The sequence below is a fragment of the Phoenix dactylifera genome, unplaced genomic scaffold, assembly GCF_009389715.1.
Source record: "Phoenix dactylifera cultivar Barhee BC4 unplaced genomic scaffold, palm_55x_up_171113_PBpolish2nd_filt_p 000007F, whole genome shotgun sequence".
NCBI classification, from domain to species: domain Eukaryota; kingdom Viridiplantae; phylum Streptophyta; class Magnoliopsida; order Arecales; family Arecaceae; genus Phoenix; species Phoenix dactylifera.
Genome location: NW_024067666.1, coordinates 2,017,572 through 2,042,885, shown reverse-complemented (window position 1 = coordinate 2,042,885; position 25,314 = coordinate 2,017,572). Strand labels below are relative to the sequence as shown.

Here is a 25,314-nt window from a genome sequence, read left to right as displayed (position 1 = left end):
TAGTGATAATTCAATGATGATTTTCTCTGAAGTTCACAAAATTACAACTTTGCATAAAAATATCAAATTTCCATGATTAAACTATTAGCATTTAACAATCCTCAACAAAATTTTAAATATTTTTTGAATTATATAATAACCAAAGACTATAAGTTAATAATTTTGAACCTATTTTCAGAATTTAGTCGTACTAGAAATTCTTCACATAGTTTAAATGGTCAAGATTGCTTCCGGTAGATTCAAAGGCCTTGATAACTTTTGAACTAGAAATTGTTCGCACTTTTATGCATGGTATAGATATAAATACAGAATAGAATAAGACTATTACAACTATAAATAGGGTGCAAATTGAGCGATTGGTGCCATATATGAAGGGTTAGGGTGAAGGTTTGTCAATAATGTCAATTTGTCGCCAGTTGTTCAACAAAAAGAATGCCTTTTTTTCTAGGAGACGGCTATCAGCCTATCAGTGTCCACATCCCTCAAAAGTTCCTTGAACCTATTAAACCACATGCATCAACACTAGTCATACATATTGCAAGAGCCAACATGCCTGGATGATTCAAAGGCATTCCTCTCTTGAAACATCACCTCATCTTCAACTAAAAACACTCGTGAGTCTCCTTCTCAAATGATGTGAAACAACAGACAAACCCAAAGGGGGACTGTGGATGTCTCGTGGTAAAATTATGATGGTGGAATCATAACTCCTGCCTCTTAAAAGCTGTCACAAACGTGATATACCACTTTTCAAGATAAACTAATATATATCAAGCTGAGATTAAATAAAAATTTCATGCATGTAATTCACACGGATTACCAAAGAGGGGGAAAAAATTGCTCGACGCCAAGGAGAAAACAAGTTTGGAAGATGGTATGAGAAACAGCAGCAGGTAACGCTCTAGTAGTAGAACTTGCAATTGTAATTTATACAGAAATAGGACATGACCGTAATCATGATTTCAGCTTCACTTTTGACTAATAAGATTTTTCACCTGACTCCCAGCCAAACAGATTCAGGAAACAACAAAAAATAAACCAACATGAATGGAATGCGTGGAATGAGTAGTAGAATTCCACATTACCTTCCCAGAGAAACAGGATTACTTAAACAAGGATAATTTTCCATGCAATGAAAAATAATTACCCTTCATACTTGTTTAGGATGGTGCAAACAACCATCTACGTAATTCTTTCAAGTGCAGGATTTTGGTAGATTATACATTTGAAAGAAAGGAAATTATCATATGCATACAACTGGTTGAGATAAACATCTCCTCCAGAAAAAGTAGGTTGGCCTCTAAATGTCACGCAAAATCATACAGGTGTTCCCGTAGGTCAGCAGAATATGACTATCCACCAAAAACTAGCAAAAAACCTTACAAATCGAACGAAATGAATAGCACAGGAAAAGGAGAACAAAAAGGGGAAATTACATCACCTCAACAACAGGAAATGTTACAACATTAATATGTACATGTATATTACTGTGAAGCAAGAAGCTCTCTCATTTCTACCACTGATGGGATGGTCTCATTTGGGTAAACCTTGGCAACCAGTTGAACAAAGCTTTCATACTTGTCCAAAAACTCTTTCTGCAATGTTAAATGGTAAACGTCAGGTGATTACCACAATATTCTCTCGCACATATTTCCTTGGAAACATTTGATGCAATATGTTTCCATTTAGTATCCGTCATATTTTCGTTAGATGTGATTAGGTAAGAAGTCATGAATTAGCTGCAGTTTCAGTCCGACCACAGAGATAAGTTGGTGGAAAGATCATTTAAAGCAGAAGATACCGTTATTATAGCATTTATAAGAAGATAACAGGAAAAACAAACAGAGAGAAATAGCCTATTGGTGTCACAATATGGCACACTGCGTCAATCTCACAGCTATGCCAGCATTCTAAACCCCTGGCCATGCCCTTATATATCCTTCACAAATGATGTTTAGAAGAAAGAGATGAAATTGAAGGGTCCAATGATAAATCGCATGTGTCCAGAGCCAACAATAAGGGCCTGTTGGACACCAGATGATCTTACCCAGAAACAGCATTCCCAACCCTTCAGGAGCTCCAAGAAGAAGTGGTCCAACTACAGGGCGATCAAAGGGGTCGCAGTTTGCTGAAGATGCTTCCGATCCAGAAAAACTCCAAATATATATTCACTTAAAATGGTCATTTATCTTATACCTAAAATCTTAGGGACAATGAACTCCGCAGAGGTGGTCCAGACAGGGTGATCAAAGGGATTTTAGCTTGCCAAAGATGCTTCCGATCATGTTAAATTTCAAATAATATGTTCAGTTAAAATGGTGAGATATCTTATACCTAAAACCTTAGGTATAATGGACTCCATGGTCCCCATTCATCCCTTAAGCATCTCCGTTAACTAGCTTCCTTTCTCAGATTTCTCTCGTTGCAGCATATCTTATCAACAAATACTATATTCAAACATCCAAACAAGCCCTAAAATCTTACTAGAGATCCCATAAAAATTACCACCTAAGCCAATCTAGAAATGCTGAATGGAGATTGCAGTATTTTCTAAATACCCTTTAACCAATCAGTTTTATTTTTACCTTTTCCCCCCAAATATAGCGCCATCGACTTAGAGCCATGCAAAAGGTTTAATATACAAGACATGGCATATATGTGCGGATTACGAGTCTGTTTCATTTGGGCCTACATAGAATCAGCAGCCCTATTTGGTCAAATAGTTGCATTGCTGCCCCATAATCAAAAGTTCATACTCATTAAATATACAAATGTCTTGCACTTCCATGTTGAACATTGAAAGATTAACCAACAAGACTCTTTTTTGACATTTATTATTCATTTCATCCATCAAGGGTAAAGCATTCCCCAAGGCCAGCACAGCTTTTATTCAATTTCTTATGGGACATTATTAAACATCCTTCATGCCAGTGTCATTACACCAGAATTTGGAAAAGGCACCAATGAGATCATATCCACCTAACACCCAGTTTCCAAAAACAAGGTATCCTTTTTCTCTCCATGGTCTCTATAAATAAAGTTCACTACAGCTTTTGGGAAACTGATACTTGAATGCAATTTTCCATTTTTAAAATACATAACCTTAAAATATTGTCTCAACAATATGGTTATGTTATTTTGCAGTCATTATAACATGAGCAAATTGCCAAAAATGCATTTATGTCACATCAAAATGCAAATAACAATTTAGCAAATAATTGTGCAAAAAATGAAAGGGAAAAAAGAAAGAGATAAGAAAAAAGATGATCGCCGTCCTGGATAACATGGTATCTCTTTTCAATAGGCTTTATTTTTCAATAATAAATCAGCTCTTCTTCACTGTTTATGACCCAGAATGACTGCAACCTTAAATTTCTTTAGTAGTAAAATTACCTAAAACTAGAAGATTTTTAGAGACATCAATGCCTCGGTAAAATTTTTGATTGCATCTCAGAGTTCAGATAGTCAACAAATCAAAGAAGATAACAGAATACCTTGCATTTATCCCACAAAGAAGGTAACAACTCCTCAGAGGTCAAGTTCTTCTGTAACTTCCTAAACATGGCATTGATGGACTTGTCGATCTGCAGTGGGAGAAATTGACATCAGATTGGTGTTATGGACATTACAGCTGTCGAAACAGAAAGTGGGATTATAGAATAATTAAGCAGAAAGTGGGAAATGGTGGTTTGAAAATTTTCGTCAGCAAGAAACAGGAATCCATATGTCAAAACAAGCAGGAAACAAGTACAAAACACTTAAAAAACCAGAGGAACTAATTTGCAAATAGTTTTTCCACTAGTTTCTCCAGCACTTTAATTATAAAGTAAGAATTTTTGTACGGATCCCATGCACTTTCAGCCATCTTTCTTCTTTTGTAGAAATGAAATCAAAAATTTGTTTTAAAATTATTTCTCTCATGAAACTCTTAATATGAGAGGGAAAGATATGTTTCCTAGTAACCATGCAGGAGATTAAGGAGTACGAAGATGTGCTATGACTTACTCCAGATAAGCTGGATTTCAACACCTTCCTGAGATCCATTTTTGAAAGTCCAAGCTGGAAAGGGATCTGTGCATTTAAAACCAACTGTCAGACACAACAATCAACAGAGACAATTACATGGCTTCTAAATGCTATTTCTATTGTCATGAAAGAGTCAAAAATGAATTAATAATAAACACAACAAATGATAAAAATTAGGCCTAAAAAAGCAAGGGTCTGCGATGACAGGGGTCCTCAATGTTCACCACAGGCATACCAGTCAAAGAAAGGTTTCAATCAGAACACTGAACCTAATGGCTTCCTGGACTCAAAAATCGGATCCAACATGAATAATACCGTAAGAAGATACCATCTGCGTAGACTTTTTGGAGTTAAACTAGAAGTTAATTGTGCCATACTGAATTTCTTAAAATGGACACTACTAAGGTTTACAACTAAAATCGTGCTCTATTAAGATCAATTCTAGATCTGCAATATTACTGAGCATAATTGTATGTCAAGATACGAAAAGTATGGAAGAGCTCATAAAAGCTGCTTAGAAGGTAGGGTATTAATGTATTATGCTAAAGATATCAACGAAAGGGTCAACTTGTGCATATTTTTGAATGTTAAATACACGGTCTAAAGGTCCAGCATAACCATGACTTCCTACCGTAAAAAATCTTAACCAAAGTAAATTTTTTTATATCATAAATTTATTGATAAGGAACTCACTTGGTTCATCAAAAAGAAAGCTCTGACTGTCATCTCAATAAAAAATCATCATCTCAAGTTCTGCTACTTTACTCCTCAGGATGAACAAGATTGGGAAGGTAAAGGTTTAGTAATCTTTAGCCATCTTTCTCTATCACATCATGCTACATACCACCACCTTGTTGTTACGACGGTTGAAAGCCTATTAATATAGACTAGTTATGGTTGCCATTTTGGTAATCTTTGATCGAACAACTTCATCAAACCCTTCTGAGATGCCCATCTTTTATGCCCTTCTCTTCATGATATGAGTGATGGCTTCTGCATGAGATAGGGTGCAGAAAGAAATAGAAACATGTTCCAGTTGTTGCACATGTTTAGTTGCCACAATGATGAACTTTGTTTAAAGAACTCCAAATCCCTACTGACATATGTTCCTTGACATCAGACCCAATAATATTTTGAACTTAGAAATGACACTCCCGTCATTGAGCTGGTTATTGGTAAGTCCGCAAATCTTATTCTATTTTTAGAGGCTTAATAGATGATCTTTGCTTCAACCTGGTTTTGGCCTATTAAGACGGTGTATGTACTTAGCTTTAGCCTTATACAATCCAGACTAATCATCTATAAAATGCCCTATGTACCTCTTCCATCATATGCAAAGTTGCAATGTTCAAGAGACTCTCCTCTCTTTACTTTGATATAGATTTTGCTATTTTTGACCAGATTTTGAGGGATAAATCTTCCAAAACGAAAATTCAAACAAATTGCAAACATGCCTGACATATCGAAACCAAAATGTTAAATTTCAATCAGAACCAATCTGAATACCAGTGTCGAATTTTATAGATTTCATCTATATCTTATAGAAGGCCCCAGTGGAATTTAGAGCAGTTTTTCATAAACACAAGAGCTTTAAAACTGATTATAAAATAGAGAAGGCAAGCCCCAGTGTGATAAATTCAATAGTGAAATCAAAGAAAGCGACCAGAATAATCAGAGATCTCAGCATTTATATTATCCAATGTCCTAATGAATGTAGAGGAATCTTTCAATAAACAAAGGAACTTCAGAACTGATTTAACATGCAAACTAGAAAAGTTCAGCACAAAAGTGATACATTGAAGGAAGAAAATTAAAAAAAGTGAAAAAACAAATAGAGGCAAATCAATTGCAGTAGTTGCTGAAATCAGTTTCATGAGTGAATGCATTTTGCTTTTCCAATAAATGGCCTTTTACCAAAATTGCCACTCTACCATAACCAGAACAGTAATGATCAAACTTTATCCAATTATTTGGGATCGTTTTACAACTCCGCATATACTGAAAATTCCAAGTAAGAGCTATTTCTCTACCATCATCGCAAGCTGTTCCAAAAACCTCACTAACTTCCATCCATGTTATCTTAGGTCTTCCTCTCACTATTTTACTAAATTTGTCGACACAGATTTTGGGTATCTTTCCTTATCAGAGCCAATTAGCTGTCTAACCAGGTTCAAACTAGGCACCTCTAGTGTGCTTGAACCTGGTTGTTCATCTATGACCATGAAATCTGTACTTCCACATTAAGTTGTTAAAGCAAACTGACTTCAAAGTTCAAACCATTATGGTTGTTTTCCTCTTTTCTATGAAGTGTTTTTGTTAAATAAATATAGATGTTCTATTTGTAGGGTAATGCAAAACAAATGCATCAGTTCTAAATATACAGAACATTCTTGTTTAGCAATGCCCAATCATTTTCATCAGAGCCGTATGTATAGCTCCACATGCAAGTGTGCAGCTATGTGGAGTTAATATGTGTTATGCCTGATGATAAATTTTAACTAAATAGGTATGACTGAGAGCTGAAGAATATTTACAGAATGAGCCCATACAAGGAACATCCAAAGTCCCTGCTTAGTATGCTGAGGGCAATCCATTGTGTTTGGATGGTTCAGAAAGTGATATTATCCTTGTTAATCACAAGTTCTATCCATTAGGAACTGTTTGGAATTTGTAAATAATGGAAAAAAATTGCTTTGATATAAACCACAGAAGTATACCACATAATGATCGTGCAGGGTTTCATGATTTCCTCACCTCTTCGGGAGTAATTGTGTACATCAAATCCTCAATTTTCCGGGCAAACTGAAATAATCTTTCAAATTGCTGCAAACAAAGCAAACTTACCATATATTATTGATATCAACACCTATCAAGCATGTATTCCCAACTGAAATTTCATGGGAAGCTCATCAGTGTAAAAAGTAAAAACCAACAGAGCTACAGAATATCTAAATCCAGAATTTGCTATCTCAAAGAAGTAACGGCATTGCCTAAATCCAGAAACGAGGCCACTTACAATGTAAAATGATCATATTTATATGGCGTGTGCAAGCCTGTTCATAAGCTTCACTAGCCTGATGATAGGACTTCGCAAGTGTGGGCACAACATTTGCTAAATCATAAAGACTGCATCCAAATATACGCTTCTTACAAGTTAAGACTATATCTCATCTAAAAGTTGGCGCACACTAGATCAACTGAAATTAGCATCATAAACCAACAAGCAATATACCATCAATTTAGAGGACAAGAAAGGATATGACAGACTAATTTTAACACTTACCTGTTCTGGAAAGCTGCATGGTTTTCCAAGAGTACAATAATCGGCATACTTTGGGTCACTTTGTGCAATTTTCTCCAAAGTTGCAAACATTGTACTAACCTGTTTTCAACTTTCAAATCATTACAATGCGCCTTTTTCTTTCTTTTTTTCAAGAGAGGGAATTTAGACACTGCATTTAGAACACTCAGATGTATATAGGTTGATCATTCAGGATCATGTTGATCAATTGCAACATAGAGGCTGACTCAAACCAGGCATTCTAATTCCTAAGCTAAATGCAGCTGCTGGCATAGCATGAAGTAACAGCTACAGTTTCTTTGATTTGAGAAAATAAAAAAGAAGAGACACAAGTAAACAAACTGAAAGGGAGCTTATACACTCACTTAATTTCGTGTATGCCTGATCAACCAAATCCCTGGAATGCCCCTGGATGTATTGCTCCATTCGTGTGCCGAGAGTAGCAAATCTATGTAACAGGGAAAGAACCCAAACATGGCAAAAGATAAGTACACCAAAGTAAAACATTTATAATATTCAGTTAAAATGAATCAGTTATGGACAACAAAACGTAATGGACCAAACTGTTAGATAGTTGCAATTTATTATCTAGATGATAGAAGCAATGAAGCCTGATGCAGCAAAGGGCCTCAAAAGAACTTCAATGCAAGACTTTCTTTGGGCTCTTGCAGAGCAAAGAAAAGCCAGCCAAGAGAAGTTCTAATTGGTCTTATCTTAGGCACTAGATTCAGATCACAGAAGGATTCCTTTTTTTTCTGATTTTTAAGGATAGTTTAGATGTCCAACGCAGGTCCTACAATTCAGGGATTTGTTGGCTGCTGATTTCCTATGATGAGTCATCCTAATGTAAGTCTAGTAGGGGGGTCACCCAGACAATAAAGAAAGGGAATTACTGATAGATTTTTATTACTTATTTAGGATTCCCTTATATGAGTCAAAAAAGTATCCAGCTATTCTATGTTGTGAAGATTTCAGCCAGAAATTAGTCTACATTTATTTTGTTATTCAATATCCCATTGGGAGTAGGAAACCCTGCTGGTTAAACCAAATACAAGGACTTTTAGCCAGCTGTTCTGGGATGGAGCTCATTTTGCCCCTTCCATCTTTTGGCTAGGGGTTCAAACTCCAACAAAACAAGAGAGCTTTTATATGGAAGGTTTGGAAACTACTCTGCCACCTCATCTCTATATGTTTCGAATTAAGTTTTTTTTTAAATTTGAATTTTGATTTGGGGTTGGAAAGATGCTACCTGTGATCCTGTTTCGAACTTTGGACCTAGAACCATAGCATTGCATGGGGTTCAATTAGGTCAAGGACTGGCACTTTGCAGCTCTAGGCCAGTCAAGCAGGTTGGATGAGGTATGGAATTTAGATCAAGCATATAGTCAGTTTAAATTGGGAGTATGTAGCTGACCTGATTCTAAATCTGACCCAATTGACTCATTCTCACCTCTAGCATAAATATTCATATATAATTATGAACCAGGGACATAACATGGGACATCACACATATGCAACCAAATCATGGAACAAATTCAAAGTTCAATTGCGGACAGATTATACCTTGGGATATAAGATAGAACTCCCATTTGTCGTATATTACGTTCATTCCTCTCAATCTGATGGCAAGCTTCATCAACAAACTGCAATGCAGACAAGCAGTTACATAAGGGAGATAAAGGAGCTTCCTTTAAACAAAGATATACATATCTTTTGGAGAGTTGAGGACAGCACTAACCTGCCAAACTGAGTTGATATTTTCGACTCCAAGTCATCTAGCAACTTACGCACAAATCCTGCTGCATCAGCTTTCTGACAGAAAGGTAGCGCTCTGTGATACCATGCATTGATATGCAGCGCAGAGGATCAATCTTGTATGCCCAATCTACAACTGCAGAGAAGTCTTCCTGAAAAAATAAAGAGCATATATTACATTCTGCAAGTCAAAGAATACACTTATATTTCCAGAAAGTTATTGCCTAAAGGATCAGTTTAGTCACAGTTAATGTATACGACAATGTCGTCAGAACCGATGCGGACACGTACCGGTTGCCCGACGGGACGAGTCGGTACGGGCCATGCGTGCCCGGACCATACCGACACAGTAAAAGAGGCGGGGAGAGGGCAAGAGAGAAAAGAGAGAGAGAGAGAGGCCGAGCGAGGGACGAAGGCCGGCGGAGGGGCAGCAGCGGAGGCGCGACCATTTCCCTATTTTGCCAAGCTGTATGTAGCAAATATACACCACCTTCGGAGCCAAGTGGTTGATTACTCAATTAGCACCATGTCATGAGGTGTGAACTTTGTTTAGCGGAAGTAATGATAATCAAAATGTCATGCATGACAATTGCGATAAAGTGACAAGTTATGGTGTGGTCTGTGAGGCAAGGTAATAGGATGCACTAAGTATTTCCACGTCATTGCATGGTTGAAGGAAATAGAAACAAGAAATAGAATGAAGGAAAAGCAAATTACACAAGCAACGTTATTGTTGCATGATGAAGATGATTGCAATAATGAAGAATGGTCACAGGATGACTAGAAAACCATGATAAGTGTGGAAACCAACCTCAATGTTCTTCATCCATTCTATATAAGCACTTTTGAGTGATATGGGATAAGAGGGGTTGGACATATCAATGTGTTGGATAATGAGCCTTAGTAGCATATACCCCATTACTTAAGAAGCATATAGACATCTAGCATTTTTTCCCTCAATTCAGTTAATGATTTGATCAAATGAAAGGAGCATCCCATCACACAGAAAATTGATATGGAATACATCTAAATCACCATTTTCTTTCATATATTCATTTTTAGTACACAAAAGAAAATGAAGTAAAAATAGTAGCAATCGCAAGATCAGACAAGGGGAAGCTCCAGGCACATGGATCCACCATCCTATCAGCAATCAAGTTTACGAGGTGAAAGACATGCCTCTCACCCTAGCAATATCTGTGACCTCACTGACAGTGTATGCAAGGTTTCAAATGCCATCCAACATTAGACCAAGATATATTTATGCATCTATATATTTATATACCATGCTTATTATTAGATCCTTATAAAGGCCCTAAGCGCAAAACTGAAATTGGTCAATGTTTAAACCAAGTTTTGTATTCTATCCAAACTTGGTAATATGTAGTATAAGAATGTGTAGAAAACATGTTCAGATTTAGTTTAATGTCAAATGTATTTATGTATATATACATGCGTGCATGCATATATAGACACATGTATATTAGTATATTACTGATCAGTTAGAAAAAGAAAAGAAAGAAAGTGTACCTGGATTCCATCAAGCAGATCCTGAAGAGCTTCATTCAATGTTCCAACTCACTAGAATTATTACCTAGATTGAAAGAAATTTGACATCAGGAAATTGCCAACTACTAAAATTTAAAATGCCAACTATGATGATATCTATTAATGAACAAAGAAATATAATTACTAGGGTTGATATCATTTCCATCAGGATCCATAAGGCTGAGATCATCGCTGTTTGCATCATTGCCATCAGATCCATTTTTAGTACCATTAGCAGAAGCACCAGGTGGGGCAATGCAGGAACTTCAAAGCACATGAAATGTGCAAAAAGGAACTCTGCAACATAGCAAATATTTGATATGACAGTGAGCCTAACTGAAATTCATTGCATGCTTAGGCAAAAAAATTACCTCATCTACAAGAAGTGGAATAAGATGGTAAGCATCTTTGAGTATGCTTCAGAAACTGTGGAAGTATCTGTGCTATTTGCCGTTTGATTGGAACCTGTAGAAGCTTCAAGCCAAAAAGTTGGATTTCTTGATGCTTTGGTACTTGCACGAAGTTCATTTGCAAATTCACGAGCTGAATATCATAAATCAGAAAGAATATTTGAGTCCTCTATACATATGTTCGAAACTCATGTTTATTCACGTGTTCATATATAACTTTACTATAAAGTCCAGCATGGCCATTATACACACGCATATTGACTTCACAATCATATGTTTGTAATTTTACAGCACAAAGAATATGTGTCAAGAAGAATTGGACATAAAGGTTCATCCACAAATAGCTCTAATATATTATGGCACAAGGAATTATAACTCCATTTAGTAATGCAAAGCATTAGGAAATTTGATGCAATAAGATTCTATTGCATGTCTATTGCATTTTATTCCTTGGGATTTCTATAATTATGTCGCCTAACAACTCAAACACTGTAATACAAATAAAGTTGAAAGCTATCAAAATAATCATATAATAATGGTTTTTACTCCTGACCTCTCGACGAAGTAGCAAGTTGAGGGAATGACAATATGCCTTCCTCAAAGGGCCCAAGCAATTCTTGTCGAGACTCTGATTATGGCAATTAAAGGTAAAAAGAAAATTAGATAAGATACATGCAAGGTAACAGCTTCTGTTCAAAACCATAGAGCCAGAAGAATAACAACCTTTAAGTGCTGCAGCAGTCGTGCATAGGTCCTGCACTTATACCTTAGATCTGCATGATCAGGCCTCTTTAATTGTCCTCGCTGTATACCATCCAAAGGAACCTCAAGTTGACGTTCAATTGACCAAATTGACATATTTTAATCTATCAGAAACCCAAAAAAAATATTCATTTTCTTTTTAAATAAGAGAGGCCCAAAATTATTACCTGTGAAAAGTAGCTCTTGTCACTTATCATGAAAGTCTACCAACTAGAAAGTAGTTTCTCAGAATTCGATGCTCTCCGAACAAATGTATTTTTTCAATTTCTTCCAACTCCGCTCGCTTTTCCTTAACCTGGACAAGTTTTGAATATATATGTGTTAGTTCAGATGTTCTGCAATTTTCAGATGAAAATAACTTTAAGATTGGAGGACAAATAGAGGACCAAACTCAGAATGTATTATTCTATGGAACATGAACAACAATTTATCGGATGCAGTTCCATTACAAACATAACATGGGAAGCTAACGCAAATGAGAGTCCTTCTAGATATATAACACATATTTTTTTTACAGACTTCCAATAATGGAAGTTTCCCTAACTTCATCCTTACCACCATATTTCAACATGCTTATCTATATTTTCACAGTAGCAGGCATAATGCCTTTCATGTATATTGAATTATCTCAACAATTCACAAACTCACATATCTACATATGAAGTAAACAGAATTCTCCAGTGATCAAAAAGTGTAGATCAGAAAGTATGTAGTGTAGATCAGATAGTATGTAATGGAGATTTACTGCTCGCATGTTCGCATAGCATGGATCCAGAATTGGCACTTCAAGACCGCGAATGGCCCTGTCAACCATTCACATGCTTCAACATTTTTAAGCATCCGTGCCTCATCAAAAGAACCTCCAGTTAATGATGCTGCAAACTGCAAAGTTGAAGCAGAGAAAAATGACTAAACTGAAATTCAAGGTTCACTTTGAGGTTCACATATCAATATGCATGATGTGACTAAACAAAGTAATCGTGTTCCAATTAGCAATAAGACAAACCTCAGAAGGAATACGCAAGCGTTCAAGTAACTTATCCAGCTCATCCAGAAGTGCATTGTTACTTGTAGATTGCATTTCCAATTTGTTGTTACGGGATTCAATCTGCAAATATGACTTAGCTAATTTAGGGAAATTGTAATGCCAGTAGAAGGAAGAAATATAACAAACAATTACAAACAAGACAACATTCTTGTGATCATATATATGGGCAATACTTTTACTTGCTGAAAAATTTTAACGAAATAAGAAATACTGATTGCTATAAACCAGTTATATATTTTTTAAATAAGTCATTTTTTTTGTAAATTGAGCTTAGAGATAGATGCAGCTACTTATAAAACTTGCTTTACAACATAATTCAAAAAATTCATCTACATTTGATTAAATTCTAGGGGAATCCAGATGGGTTGCTTCCCGACTGCATGATCTCATATAATTATATATTATACAAATTCCAGGTTCGGGCCTGGCCAATGTAAACCTGAGTCCAGCTATTTAATAGCCAGGCTCAAATTTCACGCCCGGCCAGGCCCCATCGGGCTTAAAATCCAGGCCCACGTCCGTTCGAAATACTTCAGGCTCGGCAGGTAGTCCCAACATTATTATGTCAATATCATAATATATAATCGCAATTGTACAATTTGTAACGGTGGACATATGATTTTTGATATAGCACATTTCACACAATATAACTAGTATATATTAGCAATATATATAATATAAATAATATCAATACATATAATTATTATAGTAGCATATTTATTAAAATATGATAAAATTATAACAATAAAAATACAACATATATGCATATTATAATCATATCGTCAACAATGGTATGATATTACTAGTATAAATATTATTATAGGAATATTACAATGATACTATATTATATCTATAATATAGGAATAAATAAATCATATTTACAACGTATAATGATTATCCACATATAATATCATCTTATTATGTTATTTATATTATCAAGTCAGCATATATAATATATATTATAGATCACTAACATTATTACATGATTTTGGGTACATTATCATATATTCAACAATATAATATAATACAACAATCATATTATTTTAATATTATATTTATACTATATCATGATATACAAAGCATACTATAATAGGAGCACACTAAATTAACATAGTATAATAATAAGCATACTGCAATTATCATTACATATGTCCATAATATAGTATACAATATTATGATAATTCTATACTATGACATCTAGGATAAAATATATAATATATAATGTACACTAATAATAATATAATCAAAACAAATATTATTACAACATAAGATTATACAAACATTATATAGTATAATATAAAGCTTATATTAATAGTAAAGATGTACTAAATAAACGATTGATCAACTGTATTAAATAGTTCATTGTTTATAAAGGTGGTATTCTTGATCAATTTCAGGGTTATGAGACCTCTTTTACATTAAACAACCATGCGCTTGCGGTTATCAGTCAATAGATCGTGATAATTCCTACAACTGCAATCATAGGCAAACCAAACGGAGTCTGTAAATAGAATTACAAACATTTCTAACAATCACAAGATCTATTGCATGTAAGTGGAATAAAGGCAAGAAACAACTCCATCAAGAGGGTTGGACTTGACAATTTTGAGTAATGTAATTAAAAAGGCCTCATGAATGAAACAACCAAATCCTTAACCAAAACATTTAAAGCAATGTTCGCGGAACCAACCTTAAACTGAGTGATTCAGCTCGTAGAACCAAACTGACACCTAATCGGGATGGTTCGATTTATAAACCCCTGCCCCCGGGCTACTTTGAGGGTTCCAATGTTGAGACCTTTGAGGCCCCTCTCGCTCGCACTCTCTCTCTCTCTTCCCGCTAGATGCTTGCTCGCTTGCCTCGCACTCTCTCCTCTTCAATGCCGGGAATGCTGTCAAAACCCTCAAGGTAAGCCTCCCCCTCCCTCTCTCCTTCCATTGGATGGTCACTCCCCCACCCCCCCCCCCCCCCCCCGACTCCACGACACCATCGGCCGTCCTCAAGGTAAGACACCCTCTCTCTCTCCACTGAATGCTTGATTGCTCCCCACCCACTCTCTTTGAATGTCGCGACCGCCGCAACCACCCTCAAGGTAAGACGCCCCCACCCCCCCCCCTCCCCTCCCCTCCCTAAGGTTCTGTATGCCCTAGCTTGGTATGGTGCATACTGATGGCCGTACCAAACGGCCAGTCGAATACAAGCCCAAGGCACCAAATCTGGTAGACCTTGATTTAAAGTGTTCAAAATCTCAAAGAGAGACACAGATATGTCTACTAGATTAGCTCTTTGCCCGAAGCATGACTAGAAGAAAGAAACCATGGATTTTCAATGCTTCACCTAGTCCATGTAAATCCTACTCGTTTATATGAGCTAAAATCACGACCTGTAGAGACTACACCAACATCACAAGATTCTCATAGAAGAAGTTCAATCTTGCATTCTAAATTCAAATATTAATAAGATCATACCGATTCAATATCCTCTCGCATATGTCTGAGCTTCACATTAAAAATGCGTAACCACTCATCCAAATCATCGACACATACAGAAGCTGCTTCTAGTCCCTGCAGTACCTGCATAATACAATAATTCGATTTTAGAAGATTTCCTAGGACCTTATGATACTAATTCATTTCAAGAACCTCACAAAGGTCATTTTCTATCGCACTTGCAAACAGCCAAACTTGTTGTTATAGAAAATATCTCAAAGAGTTCTGCATTTCATGTGAAAGAAAAAGCTTAAAAAAAATAGTGGATACAGATTAATCTTTATATATTAATCATACTGGATACAGATTAACATGTGCAGAAAACTTAAACAGTATTACCTCCTCTATCAAGGATTCACTTTCCAATAGTGCATGGACATTTGCTGCTTCCAGAGCAAGAAGTTCCCGCTTCAATCTTTCCGAAAATGCCTCTGCTTCACCAATGGCCCATAACATACCTGTATCAGTACAATGTGATTGTGTGAAATACTAAAAACAAAGTAAAAGCAACCAACGTACCAAGAGAACGGGAGTGTAAAACAGCACAGACATGTTAAGATTGCTTGCACTTTCTTGGAAACAAAAGAATGTGTTTTCATAGGCTTCACTTAATTACCATATGTTCGAATGTACCAAAAAGGTACATCAGAAATACAATGCACTCCTTATTTCATACTTATTTTTTAACAGCTGGCTGTCAACCACAAATCCTCTTAACCTTTTCATCCAAGCTTGAATGATGTTAAAAGAAAGGTTCTGGAGTAAATAAACTTTACAGAATTACAATATGGGAGAGGAAACAAGAGGTATAGATCACATTAGATGCATTATGATTAAGGATGAAAGGATTTGCTTAAAGATGGCGAGATAAAAGAAAGAAAAATTAATATAAAAATTGTTGAATAAGAACTTTAATGAAGATATTTGTATAGAAGACCCATAATCAAGGACCAGGCAAATTTTAGTTGCTAAAAGCAGAAGAAGGTGCATGGAAATGGACACTTTAAAAAAAACTTGAAGTAAAGAAGCTTTTAAGAAGCAGGAAGCGGTTGGGTTTCCAAAGAGCTTTTGATCTAGGTGTCCTATGCTTGGTAGAAATTTTCTGCTACCAAGGGTCAGATCATAGTTATCAGAGCTGCACCGGACATCGACCTCGCCAAGGGCTGAGTCACTGATTAATCGGTCCAACCATTGGCAATAGGACCAACAGAATATTCTAACAATCAAATTAAATTAGTTATAGACATGTTTAGCATAAATATGTTTTATTATGATAATGACATAGATTAGTAACATATCTTAGATGCTAAGAAATTAAGCTTCTCACAACAGTTCCATGGTTCAATTCAGTTCTTATACTAGCTCTACAAGGGATTTTCTTTTCAAGAAAATGACAAATCCAGGTCGCTGACAGCCGCCGAGTCGGCTGGGTCGCATGAATCCTGGCTATGTCTAGTGGGTTTCACCAGGTCAAATGCAAATCTGTTCTTCTTAGAGAACCAAACTGGACTAGGGTCCAGTTCGCCAGGTTTCCATTCCAACTGGCAGGCCATGTCAGAACAACTATAGGGTGGATGTTTCTACTTTTTATATAAAAGGTTTGAACTAGAGATAGCTTTGGACAGCCTAGGACAAGAAGCCCGAATTAACAAGAAAAAAAACATTGCCGATTCGTCATATTGTAATGCCAAAGTATTGATCATGGCAACACATATTCTCCAATGGCCAAGATTGTCTATTTGAGTACATGATATGACCTATCTTAACCCCAGCAAGATTGAGATGAAAAGTCCTTGCATTAACTTCTCTCTGCTTCTCAACCACACTTAACTACCTTCTCTTGTCCGCATGCCACGTTACCATGATCACACCACTACCCACCTTTTCCCATGCACAAGGGTTCAAACAAGCTAAGCTGAGCCGAATGTTAAATCATTCAGGCTTGGGTCAGCGTATGAAAGAGATATTGAAGCACAAGCTGAGTTCGATACCAAAATTTCAATCTTCACTCATATGCTAACTGGACAAGCCTACTATTGAACAAGCTCAAGCGTTGCTTTAACTTCGCAAGCCAAAGTTCAACTTCGGCTTGAGAATGTGAAGATGGTTCTAGTAGAATTAGGTAGAGTAAGGAACAACTGAACAAGCGCACTGCAATAGGTGTAGGAGTTGCAACAATTAAGGACAAAGTGATATAAAACTGAATTACATGATGTGGTCATGCACAACCAGTATTCTACAAGGCTTCAGTATAAAGATGTTCTTGAATAAGTAGTGGAAGATCCAGAATGAGGAGGAAAAACCTAAGTTAACATTGTTGGATTTTCTGAGAAATGATTTAGAAAGCTTGCAATAACACTAAAGATAGCCTTAGCAAGGATTATTAATGAAGAATCTAAAGCCAACCCCAAAATCCAAATTGGTGGAACAACATCTGAGGGCTATAATTAGGTTATGGATGATCAGTTTTTATAAAAACAAGAAGACAGCATCATCTCATATCTTAGGATGAAAAGACTACGTCAAAATTGCCTCAAAGTTGCAGTTAAGCAAGCTATGATTGAGCAAAGAGGAAGAGCTAATTCTTAAAATTTAGTATTCCAATTGTCTAGACTAGGTGGGGCATAAAGTTCTAAACCGAATTACATGAAGAAAAAGATGATCCAACTTATAATTCTAACATTTTGGTTTCATAAGTTGTGTCGAAACAAACTGAAAACGTAAAGGGGGAAATAATTTAAAAATTCATGTTTACTATATTAATCAGAAAACACCCTTCTTCAACACAAACTATAAACTCCACAAGAAGATTTAGGGCCAGCATAATAGGTTAATAGAAATGAAAGCAAAAAGATCATAAAGCCATTAACATTCTGAACAACAATCATATAGACAATACACACGTGCCAAGAAGAGCCTCCATGTCTTCTTCTTCTTCTTGTGAAACAAGGTCTTTCTCAACGGTAACTTTCAAATCCCTTTGCATTATGACAGATGCAGCTGGTCCATCCTGGATGTTTACTTGGCTATTCACTGTGGGTGTGTTTTCCTGAACCAGATCCATCAAGGATTCAAGATCATAGCTGATTAACAGCATGAACAGCCAAATTATTATACATATTTAATGTCTGTTCAATAATAAAAATGCTCATATTACCATGAGGAAATTAAAAAAAGGGATCCGGGAAAATGATGCTTAATTTTGTAAATAAAAACAAGCAGAAGAAAACTCTTGCTTCAAGATGCATCCTAATATGAATTTGCTAGCATCATACTATATCATATAACACAATGTCTTTTCCTAATCTCAAGCGATCGAATGTATTTAAAAAAAATGAAACTGATTGTTACATCACTTGAGTATACGTTATTCTGATCTGCATTATATTCTATAAGTTGATTGTTAGTGTCCTTGATCATTTAAACAGATTTCACATAAATTAGTATTCTGTAAGCCGATCATTACAGAGCATGATTCCATGAACATGTTCAGACTCCATCAAAATGCATGCAAGAGAGGGTCAAAGACAGGTCTAAAGCAGAGAATGAAAGTCTCCATCAATATGATGGTTAGCCACGGTATATTGCATTGTGTTAGCTCTGAGCTCAAAAGTTAAGAAATTCTATAATAGAAGCAAAATACTATTGTTTTACATGTAATGAGGAGTCACTAGAGTTATTTTATCTCAAAGACATTTACTAGGATGAGAAATAGGTTTGACCTCAAAGCCTTCCCTTGTCTCAAATAACAGCAAATATTTTGAAAGCACATGCATATCCATTTTTGCATTATGATTCATGTTTTTGGGGTTGATTAAAATAAATCTTTTACTGATGTTGGATAGACCAAGAGTATGTTTCAGCATGGACTGTATAGACTGGGATAAGAACATGGTAGGCATTTCTTTATAATCTTGCAGTTAGAATTCAAGACGATTTGTGGATTACTTTAACTTTGTAAAGTTGAGGTATCCATGCAATGTTGAACAAAAGCTTCTTTCTCAGTTCCTTGTTGAGAAGGCTATTATTGTGATTCCAACATCTTATTTATAATGCAATTCCATTTAGGGCTTGCTCAAAACCTGGTGACACACTTAGATTTTTAAAACAGGAATAGAGACACCTCAAGTTATTCTCTTACTCATTTTTTATGAGAAATAAAGAAAGAATTTTCCTCCCATACAAGCTATTCAGAAGAGAGGTTACCCTAACCTAATTTTCCTTAATTACTTTGGCTATTAGAGCATTTTGCAAAACCAGACTTCGAAAAGTTCATCCTTGTTCATTGATCTTTCAGTCATCAACTTGTATATTTCTACGTGTCCATTAAATATATCACTTGTTAATAGACGCACCAAATCATCAATTTATTGAGTATCATTGTTCCTACTTCATTGTTTTCCAGAGTACGTAATGGCAAAGAAGATGAATGATGAAAATCATGTGGTTGAAGGATTCTACTATTTGTTGTAGGACACTGTAGGATCTGCTATGCAGAACACTGTTCTCCCGTCCAATGCTATGATCAACTTTGTTCTCTCTCCAGCCAGGATACACGATCAACTCTTTATTTGGTCTTTCTCATGGCAGAGAAGATAAATGGTGAAAATCATGAGGTTCACTCCTTGTTGTTAGGATACTATTGGATCGGCTATGTAGACCAATATTCTCCTCCGAAATGACATTGTCACCTTGATTATCCCTCTTCAACAGTATATATGATCGGCTCTTTCCCTACCTTGTCTCTGTAATCTACAACATGAGATAGGAAAATTTTCATTGTCTATCATCCTCCCCAACCAAGTATCATTAGTTCATTACAGTAATCTTCCGATAAACAAAAGTTTTTTAATATTTTATTTATAAGTACCTATAAAGTTTCCTCACATTCAGTTCATTGTGAACTTGGTTATCTCTCTTCCTTGAGGATACATGATCAACTCTTTATCTTGTCTTTCTAAGCTACACTGTTAAGTGTCCAAGTTAGAAGAAACTTCATTCTGTATCTCTTTCCCCAAGCAAGGAATATTACAGTAAGCTACCAGTTAAGAAAAGGTCCTTTTTTTATTCATGAATACCATTACAGATTCCTCGCATTTGTTAGCATCAAATTTCTTTATGCTTACTGATTAATTTTTGGATTATTTTAACATACTTAATGAAGAATATTACACATGTGCATGGACATGGTACACATATTCAAATGTGTCTGAGTTAAGGAAAACTTCATTATCTTTTTCCCTGTGCAAGGATCAATACAGTTATCTCCCAATTAACAAAGATTCTTTTATTATTCATCAGTATCTATAGGGGCTCCTTGTATTTGCTGGTATCAAATTTTATTATGCTTACTGATTAATTTTGGATTATCTTAAACATACTTAACAAAGAATGTCTATCAAATAATATTGTTGGTTGTCTTGCACTTAGTTTGTGACAGTTTATTGGCAATTAAGGTTTGAAAACTTGATTTTGCTTGTGGCTTCAGCTCAGCCACTAAATGAGTTTCAGTTTCGACAGTTTTGACTCCAGTTGTAATAGTATTAGCAGCAATCTTAAAAACATCGGAAATGAAGAAATATTATAAAAAAAATGAAAAATAAATCAGGTAAAGAAAATAAAGTTAGCAATGATTTAAAATTATGTTTTAATGTCTGGGACCTTGCAGTTCATATCACTTTTAGTTTAATACTGAAGCAATAAAAAAAATAAAAAACTTTCAGTTTAAAGAAGATTATAAACATGCTTTACATTATCTAGGAGTATAAAGTATCATCTACTCTTCGCTGACAAACTAGCACAACAATCTAACTACAAAATACAAGCCCTAAGACAGCCAAATATGTCATCAAAATAATTGTTTTGAATTTAAAAAAAAAGGCATAAAAAAATTCTATTCTTCTCAAAATTTGTTCAAATTTGATTTCAACAAATGTCTCTAGAAATTCAAATACATGAAGAAATAACAAAAGACCAACGATAATTGCCCATATAGTATATATAACAACTTTGGTCTTTAGTTGGAACTCCAAAAGCAATTGCATTTCCAATTGATTGCAGCAGAAACCGAAACATTTTGTTTTTGGAGTTTCAGCCAAACCTTCAAACTAATGTTCATGGCGATCAAGATTCCCTTTACATCTTTCACTTATACAATAAGTGCTCCATGAACATCCGGCTGCAAGTAATGTCTTTATCGTTTTTCATATATTCTTAATGCTACTTTCAGCACAGCAAACCTGATATTTTAGTAGTTGACCAGCACTATCTAAAAGAAAGCATTAAACATGTATGTGTGCGTGTGCATATACAGGTTCAAATGCGAGTCATTTTAGATGCTAGCCAGATCGCATTTAATCCAGTTATAAAAGTCTGCGCAGAATAGAGTTTTAAGTGATTGAGAATTTGAGATGAATATATTCAAGCGCACCTTTGCCCAAAGAGCCATCTCAACAATATCTATTCCAACAAACTTAGGAATGCGACCCAAGATCTCCTTGCACATGTTTAAAATGCAGAGAAGAAGCCGATTCCTGCAAGAAAAAGATCAAGTGAAACTATACAATAAATCACTAATCAAAGTCTCATTTAAAATTCCCTTAAGTATTCCTCTTTTGCATGCAAAAGCACAAAAATGATATCAAACAGAAGAAGATCAGCAGAATAAGACTTCTTAAAAGTACAAAATCAACTACTTGCAATGTTTCCAAGCGATCACCTGTCATCTATGTTACGCATTGTCCATTGCGGAGGGGTGACACTCTGGCTTCTAAGATTGTCAAATCCCTGCACAACATACAATTGAAACAAGTAGACTACTCAGAAATATTACCAATATCTCAGATAGGACAATTGAACCAACTGACAAGGCTTTATTTTAACTTTTTGATTAATTTATTGAACCAACATAGGAAACTTCTAACCCTGAAAATACATGCAACCAGGAAGGTAGGCAAAAATACCAGAATAAATGTACAGCCAGTAGGATCATTTGAAACAACCTCCATTTTTGTGAGATGCTTTAGCTTGTAGAGTTTTGCAGGCTGCATATGCAGTAAAAATAATTGCAAAGCAAACAGTCAGTAGGAAACAAGTACAGGTTTGATATCTGCAATTTTGACATCTGAAAAATTGAAAATTCTGCTGCTCAGGATGTTGGAGGCTTTCTTGGTTGAGTTACCAGAATCCCAATTTATTCAACATCTACCTGCAATTTTTTTCACCTATGACTAACTTCAAAATATCACATAACCTTGATAAACTTTCCAATGCATAAAATCTAACATTGTTACTTCAACCTATGGTAAGTAATATCCAACATTTATGCTAGGATTGGTGATTACTAGCTATTAAAAGAGGAGCAAAAAGTGTTTCTTAGTGCAAATATGTGATACATTTGTGAAACTTCACGAGAAAAGTTGCCATTAAACATCACTCATACAATAACTCTCAATGGAGTTAGAAAATGATATAATAATATAACCTCCTATAACTCTTAATTCAACAGAAAATCACCTCGAGTACTCCTCCAGAGGAATATTTCAAGACACGGAGAAAAGCTTTAGCCCTCCGACCCTTGGATGAATTTTTAGCTGCTGCATGAACCAGCTAGTCATTAATGCATAAAACATAGAGAACATTCAGAGATGATAAAACAAACAATAATTTTCTGGGTGTAATCTGATTATCATGATCAACCTGTCAAAAGTTATTCCATGTTCATAAAATGACTCACTTTTGCTGACCCATTACTTCAGCAGATCTCAAACATCTGGAACACTAGGGAATAAGAAGAGCAAGAAGTAACCACTATGTCTTGCATTATGAAGATAGAAAGCATCTCAAACTCATTATAATCCTCAATACTATGGACCTTGCGTGTGTGGAATGATGTTATGATCTCAAACCACCGCCTTTAGATAGGTGGTGTTGATTATGACAAGTAGTTTTTCAGAACTTTAGTAACCAAATTTAACTCATTAGAGAATATATATGTTAATCTTCATGCTTTGTATTTCTGGCTCATAACATATTTTCCATGGCTAATTGCATGATGCCATATCAAACAAGCTACCCTTATTAGAAATGTAAAAAAGGTTTAACATGTTTTACCTCATATTCAAAAGGCAAGAAAGAAAGATATAGAATTACCAAAGTAATTGTAATATTTTAAGTCATTCTTCTAAAGATTCCTCATTTTTTCAAGATTTTCTGATGTTCCTGGTTTTGGATTATAGCTGGATCATCTTAACGCTCCAATAAAAGGGGACTTTATGCAACCACTTGAAACTTAAACAAGTATATTCCCTTCCAGAACACTAAGAAATAAAGAAAAATGTCCGGTGCAACTATAAGACATGAATCCCCCAGCTACAACCAGACATCCTTGGCTACCTATGATACCAAATCCCAATCTACTCATCCACGAACTATTTCCCATTGCTCAATATTTCAGTTTAGTGATACACCTGAGAAGACAGCCTTTTGTATGCCAATAAATATCCTTCCTACATTTTTGTCAATTATTCAATCAATGACTCTAGTGAAGTATAACCCATTGAAGCCTTATGAGAAACCTTCCCCCAAACACAACACACCCCTGCAGGCATCATAGCTAGCTGGCCTCTAATTCAGACTATTCAGTAACTCCTTTTCAATTTGCATCAATCATCAGAAACAGACATAAACCAAACATGAGTTCGTGAACTTCATATATCATCCATCCAGCATCTAATCAATCAGCACTCTTCAATTTTCATCAGATCCTCCTCAACCTGAGTAGTTTAGCTCCCTATTATTAATATGAGAACTGATTCCAAACTCTGGTACATATGACACTTCACTATCTTCAGCCAAATGTAGCTATATCTTGACACCATCTTCTCAAACCGTAGTATCGAACTTCTAGTGCTACACTAAACCCAGATGCTACCTCATTTTATGAGTAATCACAATATTTTGTTTTCTCTTCGCTGTTATACTCAATAATAGCCTCCAACCTTTGACCTCGTACTCCAGATATCGCTATAACCGCAAACGATCAAAACCAAAACAAGAAAAAGCAAAAAAAAAAAGATCCAAAATTGCATCCTTAGCCACATATTTTCAGCAATTCAAGAACAACGAACTTTCCATTGAACAATTGCAGACCTCGATAGAAAGAAAGAGAAGTCAAAGAAGATATCATCCAATAGTCCCCAGCAACAAAGAAGTAAATAGAACAGAACCCCGAGACAATAAAGCCACGGAACTCGGGAGGAAAGAAGATAGCGTACCGGTAAGGGAGAGAACCCTAGGTTTGGCCACACGGCCGAGCTTCTCCAAGATCCCGCGGCCCTTGGCGACTCGGATCGCCAGCACGATGTCCTCCTTGCTTCCCCCACCGCCGATGGCGGCGGCGCAGGCCCGCCTGAGCTCCGTGTCGTCCGCTCTCGAGGCCGCCATTCCTTCCCACCTCGCTCCTCCGCCGGCAGGAGATCGGAAGAGCTCTACCAGAGATCTAACTCCCTCCCTTTATTACTCCTGGGGAGCGAAGAATCGAGCAAGCGAGAAATAGATCAAGAAAGGACGGGGGGACTGGTATTTATAGGAGGAGGAGGACGACGATGAGGTTTTTGTGGGCTCTTCTCCGTCTCACACTACAATCATTTCGTCGAGAAGACAGGAGCTTGAGGAAGAGTCCAACCCGGCTGCTGGCCTCGTTCAGCCTGCGGTAAAACGAGAGGGGCCCCCCCTCGAAAACTAGCCGGCCATGATGCCCGATTCCGAATGCGCCGGGTCCGATGACAGGCTGTCATTATAAATTTCCATCTAAAAATTTAAATTTACATAAATATTTTTTAAAATTTATATTTATTTTTTATATCATAAAACACTGATTTTTATAAATACTCTTAATATGGCAGTCCATTTAATAAAAACTATATTTATTTTAATTAAAAATAAAATAAAATTTTAAAATTATTTTTTTACGAT

At 35.9% G+C, this 25,314-nt stretch overlaps 1 pseudogene; it reads right to left on the bottom strand.

Annotated features, from left to right (window-relative positions):
• Nucleotides 1-1,103: 1,103 nt before the first annotated feature.
• LOC103696060 lies at nucleotides 1,104-25,080 on the bottom strand (annotated as a pseudogene).
• Nucleotides 25,081-25,314: the final 234 nt, after the last annotated feature.